The 16497-nt window shown below is 45.3% G+C and overlaps 1 protein-coding gene and 1 long non-coding RNA gene across 3 annotated transcripts in view; one reads left to right on the top strand and one right to left on the bottom strand.

The window, feature by feature from the left end:
* LOC149859633 (uncharacterized) overlaps nt 1–16497 on the bottom strand; it is a 125385-nt gene that overhangs the window by 66606 nt on the left and 42282 nt on the right. The gene's annotated exons all lie outside the window — the stretch shown is intronic.
* Nucleotides 1–16497, top strand: part of LOC149859634 (dual specificity protein phosphatase 13B-like) — a 49304-nt gene that overhangs the window by 3537 nt on the left and 29270 nt on the right. The window contains exon 2 of one of the 2 annotated variants that reach the window (XM_090056627.1): nt 8672–8754. The exons of the other annotated variant lie outside the window; for it this stretch is intronic. The gene's annotated coding sequence lies outside the window, so the exon portion shown is untranslated. The remainder of the gene's footprint in view (nt 1–8671; nt 8755–16497) is intronic. 2 annotated transcript variants of the gene reach the window in all.

Here is a 16497-nt window from a genome sequence, read left to right as displayed (position 1 = left end):
AGGGCACGCCCTACAAGGAGAGGCTAAGGGACCTGAACCTGTTCAGCCTCCAGAAGAGAAGGCTGAGGGGGGATCTAGTGGCCTGTTACAAACTAGTCAGAGGGGACCGGCAGGCATTGGGGAGGTCCCTGTTCCCCCGAGCACTACCAGGAGTGACTAGGAATAACGGTCACAAGCTGGCAGAGGGTAGATTCAGGCTAGACGCCAGGAGACACTACTTCATGGTCAGGGTGGCTTGGATCTGGAGCCAACTTCCAAGAGAAGTGGTGCTGGCTCCTAACCTGAGGGTCTTTAAGAGGAGGCTAGATGAACACCTTGCTGGGGTCGTTTGACCCTAGTACTCTTTCCTGCCATGGTAGGGGGTCAGACTTGATGATCTGCTCAGGTCTCTTCTGACCGTACAAACTATGAAACTATGAAACATTGAAGAGTATAGGTCCAAGGACTGAGCCCTGCAGGACCCCACTACCCACTCCCTTCCATGTCAATACCGACCCATCCACTACCACTTTCTGGGTACGACCCTCTAGCCAATTTGCCACCCACCAGACTGTGTAATCATCCAAGTCACAGCCTCTTAACTTGTTCACCAGTATGGGGTGCGATACCGTATCGAAGGCCCTCCTGAAGTCTAAGTAAATGATATCAACTGCTATTCCTGTGTCGAGGTGGTTTGTAACCTGGTCATAAAAGGAGACTAGATTATTCAGGCATGATCTACCCACTACGAATCCATGCTGGTTTCCCCTCAGCATAATTTTTCCTGCTGGGCCCTCACATATATGAGCCTTAATAATCCTTTCAAAGACTTTGCCAAGTATGGAGGTGAGACTGACTGGCCTATAGTTGCCTGGATCCTCCTTCCTCCCCTTCTTGAAAATAGGGACCACATTAGCCCTTTTCCAGTCCCCCAGGACCTGTCCCGTGTGCCATGAGTGCTCAAATATTCTTGCCAGTGGCTGTGCAAGGATATCAGCTAGTGCCTTCAGTACCCTCGGATGGAGCTCATCTGGGCCTGCCGACTTAAACACATCCAGTCCTTCCAAGTGACTCTGCAACATCTCAGGGTCAACGCTTGGTAGTCTGGCGCCCAGCTGTTGCCTCTCTACAATGTGAGACTTGTCTTGTCCCTTGTTTTGGAAGACTGAGGCAAAGAACTCATTGAGGAGTTCAGCCTTGTCCCCCCTGTCTGTCACCAATTGCTTTTGTCCATTCAGTGGTGGTCCTCTTCCACCCTGGGCCTTCCTTTTACTCCTTATATATCTGAAAAATAATTTTTTGTTAGCCTTAACTTGGGATGCCATCCTCAGCTCCATGGTAGCTTTGGCCTTTCTAACTGCCTCCCTACAACTGTGAGCTGTGAGGCATACTCCTCTTTAGTAATCTGTCCCTGTTTCCACTGCTTATATGTCCCCCTTTTTGTCCTTAGGCTGCTCTGGATTTCTCTGGTCAGCCAAGGAAGACTCTTGGCCCCTTTTCCCCCTTTTCCCCTTATCAGAATCGTCTCCCTCTGTGCCTGAAGGATCATTTCCTTAAGGCACAGCCACCCTTCCTGGGCTCCCATCTCACCAAATCTCGGCAGTGCTTCATTGACTAAACGCCTGAGTTCACTGAAGTCAGCTTTCCTGAAGTCTAGCATTTCCACCCTACTGATTACCTTACCCACTCTACACCTTATGATGAATTGGATTCTGTGGTGTCTGTCTATTTATAGCATTGCCTCACTATGGCAGGAATTCAGAGAAAAATTCCAACTCAGCATGCAGGACTCTCCACATCTGCTCTTGTCAAGATAAAATCATGGGTGATTTCACCACCCCGCCAGCTCCCTGCACCACTGCGAGGAAAGAGATTCTGACACTAGCATGATATCATTCACTTCCCACCAGCCAGAAGACTCAGGGAGATTCCTCTTTACACAATCTGCACTAGGATAGGAGAAGCAGCCTGAACCAGAAGCAGACAGATGCAAATCACTTCCCCCTCCAGCCCCATCAAATTTGTCCCTATAATATGAAACTGCTTTACCTTCTCTGTGCCCCTTCTTGCCCACCACAAGGTTCCCCTAGGCCAGGACATACAGAGATGGAGGAGTGTCTGGTACTGTGGTGCCACTAGAGCCAGACTGCCAGGAGCCAAAGTGGGTGGACAAGAACATGATCTCTCTAGCCTCCTCATCTTCTGTTATCTCTGGAATCAAGCCCCATGGCCTTCTCCAGAGGGGACAAATCCCCAACTAGAATTATGAAACAGTCTCTGGGAGGGAACTGGGTCCTACAGAATTGCAGAGCACACTTGGTTTTCCATAATCAGTGTGACAAATGAAGGCAGTTTTTTAAATTTCTTTTTTGCAAAAACTTTAATTATACATCTGGCTACCAAGACTCCTGTACTGTGCTCCTTCTTCTTCTCTTAGCGTCATGATCTTTCCTTCACTTCTTCTCTACCCTAAGTTTTCTCTCAAATGTGTCAGCTTTCCTTCCTTTGAGAAGCAATATCTGCATATATTTACTCCATGATCCTATTTGTTATTCCATTGTCATGCTGTCTGGGACGCAGGGAGCAGAAGTTGCAGGACCTGAAGCTACCTTTGAGGTGCAGGTAATAATTGTGTGCGTCTGTTATTGTGAATACTGCTTCAACAGGTGGAAAACACACTGTTGCTCTGATAGATTTGCAGCATTATGCTTTCTTTGCTTCTCTCTTCTCTAAAGCCAGTCATGTGCTGTTTCTAAAATAATAAACGCAGCCTTACCACTGCCACAAAACCCCTTGGTAAATATATTTTATAGGAATGAAATATTAAAGGATTTGAAGAGTTATTCATTCAAAGTAAAATATGAGCAGTAAGGTTGGATAAGGAATCAAAAGACTGGTCTGCTTTCACTCCCTTGGGCCCATAAAGGCATCACTGCCTGCACTTTGGAGATGGATAGTGGGGAATTACTTAACCCAAACTGATGGAAAGAAACAATTCAAACTTTAATAACACAGTGTGAAATTTTCTTACATTACATCTATTCCCCACACCCTGGCTATGTTCTGCCCTCACTTGCACATACACAACTTGCATCAGCTTCAGAGGGGAATTCTGTCAGGCCAAAATGCGTCTAATTGTCATTCTAAATCATCTCCAAGGTCTACTTGATGCATTCTATCCCAAAGGACTGTAGGCAGAGGTTCTACACTACCCTGGATCATAGAAACATCTCCTTTTCTGGCTTTGCAAAAGACTTCCATTTGCAAGAGTTTTGCTTTGAATTTTGTCTTTCTACTTGCCCAAGTTTCATCTTCAGGATCGAAAGTTAATAAATGTTTCCATATTTTTCTCATAAAACTGACTCCAGCTTCTCCAAAAACACCATACACCCTTCCCTTCTGGGGTTTGTTTGTTTGTTGTTTTGGTTTGGGTTTTTTTTGTCCAATCTGTCCCAATTCCAGGATGTTAAAGAAATTTCTCAAACAGAGACTCGGACTTCTTTTTTCTCTCCCCCAAGCATTTCACCCAGCTTTAGAGTTCACTATGAAAGATTCACACTCCTCCAACCCTGGCTCCATGTCCCCTCTAATCCTTCAGTTCATTTCCTCCATTGAAACTACACAGCACTCTTATGCACTGGCAATGTGCAGGGGGTGCACACAGGTGCACACGCACCCCCTGAGATTGGTGGTGCTACCCCTGTGATTGGCTACCGCTGCTGCCAGTGGTGCCTGCAGGCAGTCACTGCTTGCCATCACCCTTCCCTCACCGCTGACACAGCCAGCAGTGTCTGCAGGCAGTCGCCAATTAACTGCTGGTGGCATCTGCAGGTGGTCGCTAACTGCCAGTCAGTGCTCGTCTCCTCCCCAACGCCACCACCATAATGGCCTCCTCCCCACTCGCCACTGTCATGTCCCTGTTGCCACCACCACTGCTGCTGCCTGTGGGCAGTCACTGTTCCCCTAGCCTCCAGGGCACATGTTGTTGGCACCCCTATGGGATGAAGGGATGCATTAATGAAGGGGGTTCAAATTCACTTCCATTCACCCCAAAGGTATGCATCAACACAGGAAATTATATTGTCACCAAAATGAAATAGCCAGAATAATACTGCTGGCCCACCAATCTGAAACAGCTTCCAAAAGCAGGCTACAACATAACTCTGTGTCTACTTTTTATTACAAAAGAGATTGATGTGCTTCTGTTCTCATATTGGCAATTTCCCTTTGCCATCCAGCTTCAAGAAAACTCCATCTAAATTAAGTAACTGCCTTGTTCTTTAATGGGAAAGGAAATACACTTTTATCTACATTGTTCTATGTATGCATATGCAAAGTAGATGTTTGTAATGTTTTTCAAAATATGCAGTGTTTATTGGAGTAGACCTAACTCTACACTCAGAGACTTCAATAGATTTACGTTAATTTAAATGAAAGCCAAATTTACCCAGTGAGGACAGTATGAAAACTTGTACAACCCAGGACACCTGGTCTAGGTACTGATTCTGTTACTGATTCCATATGAGCAGACTTATCTGACTCATACTATTCTCCAGATTAATATCTTGGATCTTACTCAGTTTACTATCTTTTGCAGACATTTCATGATTACGCTGCTGCTTTTTAACGGAGGCGATAGGATTAGTCTGATGATCCTACTGCTTCGTATTCTGTACTAGGATGAAAAAAACATGGGGTCAATCCCTGGTATCTTTAGGAATGTGATTGACAGGCAGCTTGCATTGCTCTACAGTGATGCCTGAACTCAGTCCCACAATATCCCATCCAACTCTCTGTGACGAAAGAGAGGTTACTTTGAATGGGCCTCAGAAATGAGGTAAGAAAGAAGAGAAAAAAGAGAAATAAGTATGAGGCAATCCTCACCCAGAGAATCACTAAACCAAAACCAAAACAAATCCCACCCTCACAAAAAAAAAGCAAAAGCTAAGAGAAGTCACTCAGGTAACCCTATCCACCTACATATATTAGAAGGTATACATGAGAGGAAAAGGGTCAGATGATGATGATGACAACAATGATGACATCTATGACAGCAGGAATTTATGTAGATTTGGAAGCTTCTTCATAGACCTAACTGTGCTAAGCAGTGTAAAAACATAAGTAGAATTAGAATCCACGCCCGAAAGAAAGTACTATCTAAGTATAAGACAAAAGATAACAGATGGATACAGATAGATGCAAGCACAAGGATACAATTAAAAATTAGCCCTAAGGATCTTTTTGTGGCTATACGGGCTTAACTGCTTAACAGTTCAGTGGATGGAAAACTGGCTGCATGGTAGGACCCAGAGATTTCTCATGAACGGATCTGTGTCGTCTTGGTGAGAAGTGGCCAGCGGTGTCCCTCAGGGGTCTGTACTTGGATCAGTGCTTTTCAACATCTTTATCAATGATTTAGATATGGGGGTGAAAAGCTCACTAGCCAAGTTTGCAGACAACACCAAGTTAAGGGGGAGCGTGGTCATTCCAGAAGATAGGTTGCAGATACAGGCAGACCTGGACAGGCTGGAGAGTTGGGCAGACTGGAACCAGATGAAGGTCAACACTCAGAAGTGTAAGGTGCTCCATCTGGGGACTAACAATCCCCAACATACCTACAGGCTTGGTGGTGACAATTTTAATTGCACCACAGCTGAAAGGGACCTAGGGATAGTGATTGCCTATCACATGAACATGAGCTGGCAGCGAAATGCTGTGGCCAGCAGGGCAAACAACACGCTGGCATGCATTAACCATTGCATCTCATGCAAAACTAAGGAAGTGATACTCTCACTACTCCACACTGGTGAGACCACAGCTGGAGTACTCAGTCCTGTTCCGGGCACACTTTAACAAGGATGTGAAAAAACTTGAGAGGGTCCAGAGAAGAGCCACTCATATGATCTGGGACTTGTAAGACAAGCCATATGAGGAGAGGCTGAGAGACTTGGGCCTCTTTAGCTACAGATGAGAAAGCTGAGAGGGGACTTGATAGCAGCTTACTGCTACATCAGGGGAGTACATCAAGAACTTGGTGAACAACTGTTCACTAGGGCACCCCTGGGGAAGACCAGGAGCAATGGATACTAACTCCGGGAGGGCCGCTTCAGGCTCAGTTCCAGGAAAAACTTCCTCACTTGACCCCAGTTGTCTTTTCCTGCCTAGTGCAGGGGGACTGGACCTGATGATCTACAAGGTCCATTCCAGCCCCTAACAATCTATGAATCTATATAAACCTCCTTGTCATCAGTTAAACAACACTCCAATCCCACTTAAGCTATGTATTCTCCACTAGGACTTTCTTCTCACACAATGCTGTAAGTGTAGGCAAAACGCAAATTCTTATCCTCCAAATACTATATGAGTTTAAGAAGAGTCTCCTTAAACTCCAACAGTATAAGGTATGATAGCTGCTAGTGGCCTCATGCCACAAGACAGAGATTATTTTCCAAAAGGTCAGATATTTTAAGCAAAAAGGACAACCACAGTAGTGAATGCATCATCTCCTGATTGTGTGTTAACTATTTTTGGTAATAGCTGATTAGCACATCACACAGTTCTTTGTATAGATATCATTCCTTTACAGAGCAAAACTTGTTCTTTTCTTATATTTTGCTTATACATTTGCAGCTTTTTAAAATCATTTTAGTCTCTTTAGAAATATGGCAAAATTAGAAAGATTTTTAATCTGAAGAGCTAGCACAAATGCTAGAAAGTTCTGGCTAAGTACAGTTGTTCAAGAAGCCAATGGAGGAAGCGCTCTAACTTTCAAGCTTTACTCTAAGCACCCATGGACTTGACAGAAATGGCAAGAACATGTCAAGTACATGGATTTATGATGCCATTGAATGGGACATGCTTTCTTAAGTGCCCAAGGGAAGATGGGGGATAACTGGAACCTTGGGTGGGCTCCAGGTGTCAGCAGGGGAGGGCAATGGTAGGAGGAAAGCAGGTGATTCACCCTCCTGCTATGACCCAGCATTTCCACTGCTCTGGCCCAAACCCCTTTGTGGGCTTCACAGCCAGAATGACCTGAGAGAGTGATGACCACACAGGGTAGCCTGTGGCAGCCTCAGCTCCCCTCACTGCATCTTCCCCTGTCACGGTTGTGTGGAGCTGGGGTGAACCATTGCATGGTGTACTCGTGCATGGTCTGACTCATTAGGAGAAGTGTCAGCAGAACTGGCCATGGGTTTTGAGGGTCGTGCCAGCACAGTGGCCACTTGGCTGGTACCGGGGGGTGGGGGTGGGTGCTCCCTGCTCCGTGCCTCTGGAAGGGGTGCAGAGACATGTGATATGACTTGGTCTTGACCAGCTGCAGCCCCTGTGTGGGGAAGTGTCACAGGGCCTCCCTCCACCTTCTCCTCCAGGCTGTGGGTAACTTCTTTGGAAAACCCCTGGTCCCATTAGTATGGGAAGGGGTGTATGCCCTGTTCTTGGTGAGGAAACAAGACAGGTACCTGTAGAACAGCATGCTCTGCCCCCGGCCCAGAGGCCACTTTCTAGTGACAAACACACAGTAATAATGTCTCCTCATCAACATGGTCTTGGTGAGACACTGCTCCCAGTCTCTGCTGTGACCCTTCACCTGCATCTCTTGGGCAATATTGTTGGACATTTTGATGTAAAAATAACGGTTCGTTTCTTTGGAGGCTCAATGAATATTAATGATCCTTTAGGCACACATTGTTGGTGATACAAAAGGTATATATTTGCAAATAGGGTCAGAGAGAGAAGACAAAAGATCAAAACCCTCTGCCCGCGGGGAACACTTCTCAGCAGGCTTTTATCCCCTCTCTCCTGAGCACGTGTACAGAAGCAGGAACTCTTACAACTCATTTCCGGTTCATACAAACATGTATGTGAATACGTCACATCATACATCGCATGTGTATTATAATTAACTACTTAAGTATGCGGGGCGGATAGGTTTATATGCATTAGCTTATTACGCGTGCTTAGAAAGAACTCGAGGTTATAAAAGGTTCAAGCTCAAGGCTAAGATGGCAATTATTTTTATCTAGCCTAAGAAATGTGGGAGCCATGAAAGAAAGTGTGATTTAGTGTAACAAAGAGATAGTAAATTTGCAGAACAAAGAGAGAGTGATACCTTAGTACAAAGAGCCCTTAGTAGCTTTCTTCCTTCAATCTCCAACCCCCCCCTCTTCCACCAAGGAGACAAGGAGAGCGAACAGCTGTGCTTTTCTAACAACACCATTGATAATGCATTTTTAATAATATTTCTAACAATTTGATGACCTATTTGGAGCTGGTGCTAGATGTATTCCTCCAAGGGGGCAATTGTAAAGGTCTGAGGCTTAGTGTGCCTACACAGTCCTATGAGCTACTATTGACTGCCCAATGCCTGCACCATGGACTGTCCTCAATAATTGAGCTTACATCTTCATGGGTTCCCAATATGTGGTCCGTCCTTAGTTTTACTTCCCCTTCTGACCTCAAGGTAAATTCCTTCTCAGATCACTCTCATGGCTATCACTTGTGGCCAGTATCCAATTAATCGCCTGAGTCCCAGTGCTTCTCCCCATTAACTTCAGAGTACAAACAGCAAACCACAGCCAGCCCGACACACTGCCCTGGCTGGGTTCCCATGTTCTTTCCCCGCTGAGGGAAAAATTCTGTCTCCTCTGAGTGGTTCCCTTTAGCAGGCTTTCTACTTCATCCCCTCTTGCAGGTAACAACCAAGAAGCACAGCACGCACCAGACTGGTTCCTTGTCTTCCCCTTCCAACACTCCCACACTCGTTCTCAGCTTCAAGTAAGTCTCACAGCCCTCGTTTCCCTCCTGCAAGCCCCATTGACTCCCTGACTGAGGTCAGGCAACTCACCACACCATGTGCCAGCATGAACTCCTGCTGGCATCCCCTCTCCAGGGAAAAAACCCTCCTGACCCTCGAGCTTTTAACTTCCAGGCTAGCCACCGGAGCCTTTCAAGGCAGCTTCCAGCCAGTGCAGGCTCCTGTCACAAACCCGGTGGGAATCAATCAAGCTGCAGTAACGTGCTGCACTGTTTTATTGTTTTCACTTCCCCATACAACTAAGATGCCCTGTTCCCTGCAGTAGTCCATCCATACTCTGTCCTATTGTGATGAGGCATGACCAATGCCCTGTCACAGCGATGATATCCTTTATTTCCCCAAAATGTCACTTGTGGCCCCATGTTTGTCTTCTGGGAGTGGACAGGCTGGGTTCATCTGTGGTCTGCAGTAGTGCCTGTTGGGGGTCTTGGTGTCCATGGGCAAGTGAGGGTCTGGCTTCAGGAGGTGGGTAGAAGGCTGGAAGGGTGGATGGATGCATGGACAGATGGAAGAAGCAATGGACGTGTGAGGGTGTAGTTCTCACTACATAGTTCTTGCTCTCACTTCAGAGGCTTGGGGCCCCTGCTCCCACTTTACCTGGGCTTGGTTGCTTAGGTTACCTCCAGAATCTCTAATTGTCCAGGGGCTTTCAGCTGATGGCCCATGATTCTGGCAATTTCACCCCATTTCTCCCCTCCTTGGCTGTAAAATTCAAGGGTCTGCAGCCTACATGCTGCCTTAGGATCATGGGGTGTCTCTCTACTCACTCTGCCTTGAAGCTTCAAGACCCACCTATAACCAGATCCCCAACACACTGACCTACTGAGTTGATCATCCCCTAGTTATCTGATCAGTGAGGAACTGTACTGAATCAGAATGAAGGGGAAAAGAAAAGGGATGGCAAATATTTAGGGCCCAACACAACCACCCTTACTTTACACCCTTGTAATGTAAGTGTAATGTACATTAGTGGACGTTAGTATAATGTACTCTATTAGTGGGATGGTATGAATTTCAACCCTAAATAGTACTTGCCAAATTTTACTAGATTTCATTTTTTCACTTTTACCTTTTGTTTTCCCATCCTTTACTGGCACTCTACAAAGTCCTTGTTTGGAGGAGATTTCAACATAAATATATGTCACAAGTGAGGAGACACAAGGCAACACACTGTGAACTGTCTGTTTTGCATTACTATTAAGTCATTTTGAAAGGAAGGAGATTACAAAAGGGTTTATGAGACAGAGATAAAGAGAGATCATCTCCTCTCATTACTTTCCATCATCCAGAGCTGTAACCCTTTGGCTAAATACAGAGAGCCAAAAAGCCCAAGGCTGAATTAATTCAATCATTGTAGGTTAATCTAAGATGCATAGATTGAACTGATAAGCAAGTGAACAGACTTTCACTTTTGATTCTGGAAAGGCAGCCACATGCCTACAGTGGCTCAAGCCAGAACCTAGGGGGCACTACAGCATGCCTTCTTGCTGGACTGGAGCAAACAGCTTGGGCCAAGGCTAGCCCATCCACTCTGCAGAGGGAGTTTGCGGGGGAGGTGCAAAGCACCCTGGGATGCTGAGGGGCTGTGAGTTAACTTGAATCTGGAGCTGAAGAACAGATACAAAAAGAACTATTCTAGAGTCAGACTCAAAACCATGTGCTGGGTCAGAGCCAAGGCTCTAATGCAAACACTCCCCTAACTCACCCAAATCGAAATTTTATATTAAAAGTTTTATCCCTTCTCTACATGAAAGTGATTTTTGAATGAACTAGGCAAGTCCAGAAATTTTTTGGTTCAGAGTTGAGAACTAACCTAAGTCTCAGGCAAACAAAAACCTGGTTTGAACAAGACATCAGAGCATTATAAAATACTTCTGACTGTAAGCAGCCACTTACTGCATCAGATGCATCTGAAATCACTTTGGAGAATACAAGATGGAGAGAGTAGATATTATGAATTGTAGGTACTGGAAACAAGAAATACAATTTATTTTTTGGTTAGCTTTTTCTTCAGAAAAGCTCCAAAACAGGGGCAGGCTAGAAATGTACCTTATAGACTAAGCAGTACAGTACAAGGACCCAATCCTGTTCCACATAAAACCAAGTGGGATGTGGCAGAATGTGACCTACTGCAGGTTGTGATGGGATCCCATACAGATGTTTGTTACAGCACTCTAACTTACAGCACTGAAGTCTAATACCACATCCATCCAGGGTTATCTTAGAGTAGGAGCTGCCATTTTTACAATGTTCTCTGTGCCGTAACCATCTGTTTGGTATCATCTGTAGAGGGCTTTTTGTGTGCCAGCCATGCAATAAGTTTAACTTCTGTACCTGGCCACTATGACTACAATCAGCCATGAAACAAAAACTGATCCATTCCCATTTTTCTCCCCTACCCAAAGGCTTAGCAGTGAGATTTTACAATGATGGCAAAACGGTTTGCTTAGGTGGGTTGGGGTTTCATCTATTTTCACTGCACCTTTTAGATTGTGTGAGGACAAGGCAACAAATCCCAGTCTGTTCAAACGCAGTTTGACCTTTGTACTAATTTGCTTTATTATTTTTAGCTCTCAGATGGTGCATTATGTTATATCCAGAAGTCTGATTATAACAGGCCAGTATTTTAATGATTTATGAGGGGCATCTGGGATCACATGGGTAGCATATGCATCGTGCCACTATAATAGCAGCAGCTTTTATTGATCCATACCAATGTTCACAGAGACATGAGAATGTCAAATTCCAATAAGCTTTTCTACAAACCTGATTTAACAGGCGGTCAAGCTTGTGCTGAAATTGTCCGTGGCACTTATTACAGGAATAAAACAAAACAGCTGAATCACTTCCATCCATTGTATTGTAAGATGATTTCCATTCCTTTCTACTGCTCCATTTCTCCCTGTCCGTGAGCAAGGAAATATCTGGCACACTTCCTTTCAAGAAAAGTCCCAGTAGAAAGAACACATGCTGTTGGAACCACAGTCATGAAGGCTCTCTAAAATGCCAACTTTTGGCCTTTGCAAGTGGCAGTCATGCTGTTGTAAAGGTTCAGAAAGCAAACACAGAAGTTGTCAGCACATTAAGTGCAGACTGTTTTGTGACCATGTCTCACAGCAGCAGCAAAATGAATTTTCTACTTTCCTTAAGTCAATCTAGGGGGCTGAAAATAGGACACAGAGAACAAAGTCCTAAAGAATAAGGTATAGAGCTATGTTTCAGTGCAGATGGGGTCACATTTTTGTTTGGGTTTACACAGGTGGAATTTGACTGAGTTTTATGATCAAATCAACACATCAACTGTAAGTAAAATTCATTCCAAAGCACCATAGTTCTGTCCCAGATTTAATCCTGGCCAGGCTTGTGGCAGGACCTATGGTAATGGTAAATCACATAATTTCTCCTTTCTCCTACTATAAAGTTGAGCTAGTAGTGTCTGCCTCATATAGGATAAATTTAATAAGGGTTGAAAGGGGCATTGAAGTGCTACAGAACTGCCACACAGCACAACTGATGCCCATCTCCTGAGGCTCCCCTTTGTCCCACACACTCACTCATTTTCCAGATCCCTACCATGTAAATCTAGAGCTATACCAATCCCCCGCTCCGGTATCCAGGTGGTACAGACTGAATGGTACTCTACAGCTTGGAGCAAAGTCTGTGGGTCACAAACAGAGGGCAGTAAAGCTGCAGATAACTCTAAGGGCATATGTACCTGCCACAGGGGTTTACTTCAGTTTAATTCTCCCTAAATTGAATTGGTGGCTCTTTAAAAACACTGCTTCAGATTTAGGGAGAAGTCAACCCCCCTGGCACGTACACAAGGATTGGGCTCACCCTTACCTGCCTCTCAGGCAGCAGATAGGGGAGGGCGAGTTTCCAGCAGGCCGAGCAGTTCCTGAGCTGGAAGAGTGGCGGGGCTGGTGCTTCCCTCCACAGCAGTGGCAGCATCCCCCAGGCAGCACCCGCCCATAAGCACCTGGCCCAAGCAGCCCCAGAAGACACCTTCAGGGGAGCCTGGCTGTCCACATAACCCCTGAGATGCACAGGGCCCAGTGCTTCCCTCCACAGCAAATTAAACCACCTCAGAGATGTTTTATTTTGCTGCATCCCCAAGTCATTTAATGCACATTACGCTGCCAACATGTGTAAACAGCTGCACCATTAAAGTGGTGCAAAAGGGCATTAAGCCACTTTAAAGGCCAATTTTGTGGCGTGTACAAATGGCCTAAGACTGGCATTGCAACTTAACACTTAGTGCAGTTAAAATATGAGGAAACATCTGTTTAAGCAGTTTAGTATGCGTTAAGCCTTCATGGCATAGCAAATTTGCTCTCTTTCGGCAAAAGTTTTCTCTTAGGGTGCAGACAGAAGTGCAGCTCCCAGCCATAACTCAGAACAATTTTTGCAGAGCGGTCTAAGTTACAATGTTACCCCAGACCAAACAGAAATTCACTGCTGGTTCCAGGGGGAGAGGAGTCTAGGTGCCAGAGGGGAGCCCGCAGCCAGGTTCCCATAGCAACAACCACAGCTCTCTGCCAGTACTCACAGTTTTCAGCATGGCAGGTGAAAGGCAAAGGAAGAAGCCCATTCTTGGGGCTCCCCAGCTGGTGCTGAAGGATGGGTTGGGTGAATTGGAGCCCACCACCTTGGGGGCGGGACTCAAAAACATCCACCCCATCCTCTAGGAGGGGCTGAAAAACCCCCAGGCAGGCTGGCCTTCCTCCACTCCCTTTCCCCCCCTCCCATTCTGAAAATAGCAACAGGCTGTCACAAAAGTTACAAAAGATGCTATGTTTTGAAACATCTTCATCTGATACCTCCTGCAATGAAGGGTTAGATTTTCATTTGATCAGCCATATTTAAGCTATTTGCAGCCATGAGCTTGTGTTTGGTCACATCTATAAACTTCTTTCTGTGGCCAGATCAGGCAAAAATTGTCACTGCCATCTGTACCTTTAATATATACTAACTGCATGCTGATGAGCTACTTCCTTCATTAGCAGCCTTCTCACAGTTGCAACTGCTCAGGACAGCTGGCTGTCTAAAGGGGACACGCCACTCTGTTACAAGTTAATGCAGGACAAAAGAGCCTCCCAGTGTACCTGACACTGGTAAACTCTTTGGGGCAAGAACTGCTTCCTTCTAAACCAATGGAACTGAATCTAGAATCTCTGGATCTCAAAGCATGAATTTCTATTTCCCCAGCTAAAACACTCAGCTACCAAAGGTTCATTTACCTCCTTATGTGACCCAGCTAGTAGCAGACAGGAACAGAGAACCACAATAAATTGGTATGTGTCACAGTTGTGATCTGGACAATGCTTAGCAGAATATAGCATTGTACTGTAGGTGCTACTCTAAAAAAAATTATTTAAAAAATAAACACAGTTAAGTTTTTAAAACATACTGGGTAATGACTGGCCAAGGTGACCTGCAAAACATGAGAGATGAAAAAGTAGGGAGTAAATTTGGAGGCTAGAGATGTACCTTACAGACTAAGCAGTACAGTACAAGAACCCAGTCCTGCTCCACATGAAATCAAGTGGGATGTTGGCAGAATGGATGAAGAATTAGAAACAGTACTGTGAGTGGGCACCCTTTATCGGTGTCCTCCATTCCCTACACTGTCCTCCTCACTCAGCTGCCACACTTAATTAGAAAAGAAATAACAAAATTAGAGAGGTTGACAACCACATGGTGCGATGCTGGAAGGCAGATGTTTTGGCCTCTGCTAAAGGGCTCTGCCTCCCCTACACCCTGTCCTGACCCCTCTTGAAGTGAATTGAGGCACATTTATGTTGTTAAGGTCTGATTCTTTGTGTGGAGAGGCATCTTGCCTTGACCCGCTTGCCAGCAAGTTTACACTCAAAGTTTAGTGACAGTTAATAAGCCTCTCCAGTCTGGACTCTGTTCACCGCCCCAACCAGTGAAGAACAAATCTATAATGCCCCTTTAGTTCAGTTGTCCCCTACTTTATAGCTTGGGTTCCTCAGTCAAGTTTCCTGGGAAACCTAGTCCCTTTTAGTCTGGATCCTTAGAGAAGCCATTTTAATCTCTGGCCCTCTCCACACTGTTTAAGGCTATCTCAGCCTCCACACACAGTCTTTCCCCACTGAGACTCATCCTCCAGTGGGTAAACAGAGTTGTTTCTGGCTCCCTTCTTCCCAGTACAGCCCCAAAGTCCAACTGCTGCCAACGGGTTATCTCTGGGAGTCACCCCAGCTGATTTCCTTCTGGCTCCCAGTGTTTCCCTCCAGCCGGCATCACTGAGGTCTCTCACCCTCCTTTGTGCCTCCACATGGATTTACAACGGCTCCCTCCTGCTGTCTCTTACTTCCCTTCTGGGGAAACAGCAGCCACCGGTTTTTCAATAGTGCCTTCCGGCTCTTCAGCTAATCAACACTGGCCCCCACAGCAAGCCTCTGCACTGGCTGGGGAATCCCCTTCTCTTTCTCAGAGGAGTCTACCATTGCCAGACATGAACTGGCAAGATGGTTCCACCCCAGGTAAGTAACTACCTGCTCACTTCTAACCCTTATGACAGGGGCCACAGGTTACAAGTACCAAAGTAGCATGTAGGCCTTCTGTCATCCAGCTAGCTGGGATTTCCCTTTATCCAGTATGTGGCCTTCTCTTGTTGCACTGGTTGCACTTATATGTGAAATAGTGGAGAAGCAAGTCATCACACTATGTTCTTTGCTGCTGCTTTGGGAATGACAGTTTCATCCCAAACACCAATAGTGGCTGTTAACAAGAGAACATTTTCTGCTACTGGAACTAAACTTGTAAGGACAAGATGCTAGCAAACTGCTTCTCCCTCCCAGTCATGGTATTGAGGTGTAGCACATAACTATAAATGAAACCTTTTCAGTACCCACAGCTGTACCTGTTTTGAAGAAACTGACCCAGAGGCAGAATATTACTAACAATTTGTGAATGATCCCCAACATGTGCTGCTTCTCTGCCTGAATACCCAAAACAGAGTTGCTAATGATAGGCATGAACATCGATGAGGAGGCACATAGGTATCACAAGGACAAGGAACTGCACACCAGTTACTAAAACTTGGGTAAAGGAGTCTTGGAATGGTCCTGATATGGAAGAGGTTGAGAGCACCATTGGTTAGTAAAATGGAGCCTTCTGGTCACTGCCTATTCAGAACAGAATCAAAATTCCACATTTGTCTTCCACAAAGTGAAGCTGACTAAAGCTAGGGAATTGCATTCTCTGCTGAGATTCATTCTGGCATAATATTCCTAAACCTGTAATTAAGTACAGGGATGGATCACTGGAAGAATAAAAAGATATACCCCATCTAAGCCCTGGATTTGATCTTTCTTATGTTGGTATAAATCAGGAGTAATTATGTCAATGTAAAACTTCCATCTAGAGGTGAGCTCAGAATGTGACCCCCAAAATTCAACCTTATCTACAAAGCACAGCCATAACAGACACTAGCTTCATTCCAGCAGGAAGCTTGGATTAGTAGGAGGAGATTTTTTGTTGCTTAACTTTGCACGTTCAAATTCCTTAGTGTCATGAGATGGCCATCTTGAATCTGGGCCAAGGTGAGGGAGAGAGATCTAAATTAGAGGTGACTATTGGTCAATTAAGGGACAAACCTTCTGCAAATCTGCAAGTATTTGGATGGCTAGAGTCCATTACAGAAAGATGAACTTTGTCATGGTATTTGAATCCAG

The sequence above is a fragment of the Crocodylus siamensis genome, chromosome 7 (genome assembly GCF_052110815.1).
Source record: "Crocodylus siamensis isolate JL-2025a chromosome 7, ASM5211081v1, whole genome shotgun sequence".
NCBI classification, from domain to species: Eukaryota; Metazoa; Chordata; order Crocodylia; family Crocodylidae; genus Crocodylus; species Crocodylus siamensis.
The sequence above is the reverse complement of the archived record's forward strand: the minus strand, read 5'-3'. Positions and strand labels throughout refer to the sequence as shown.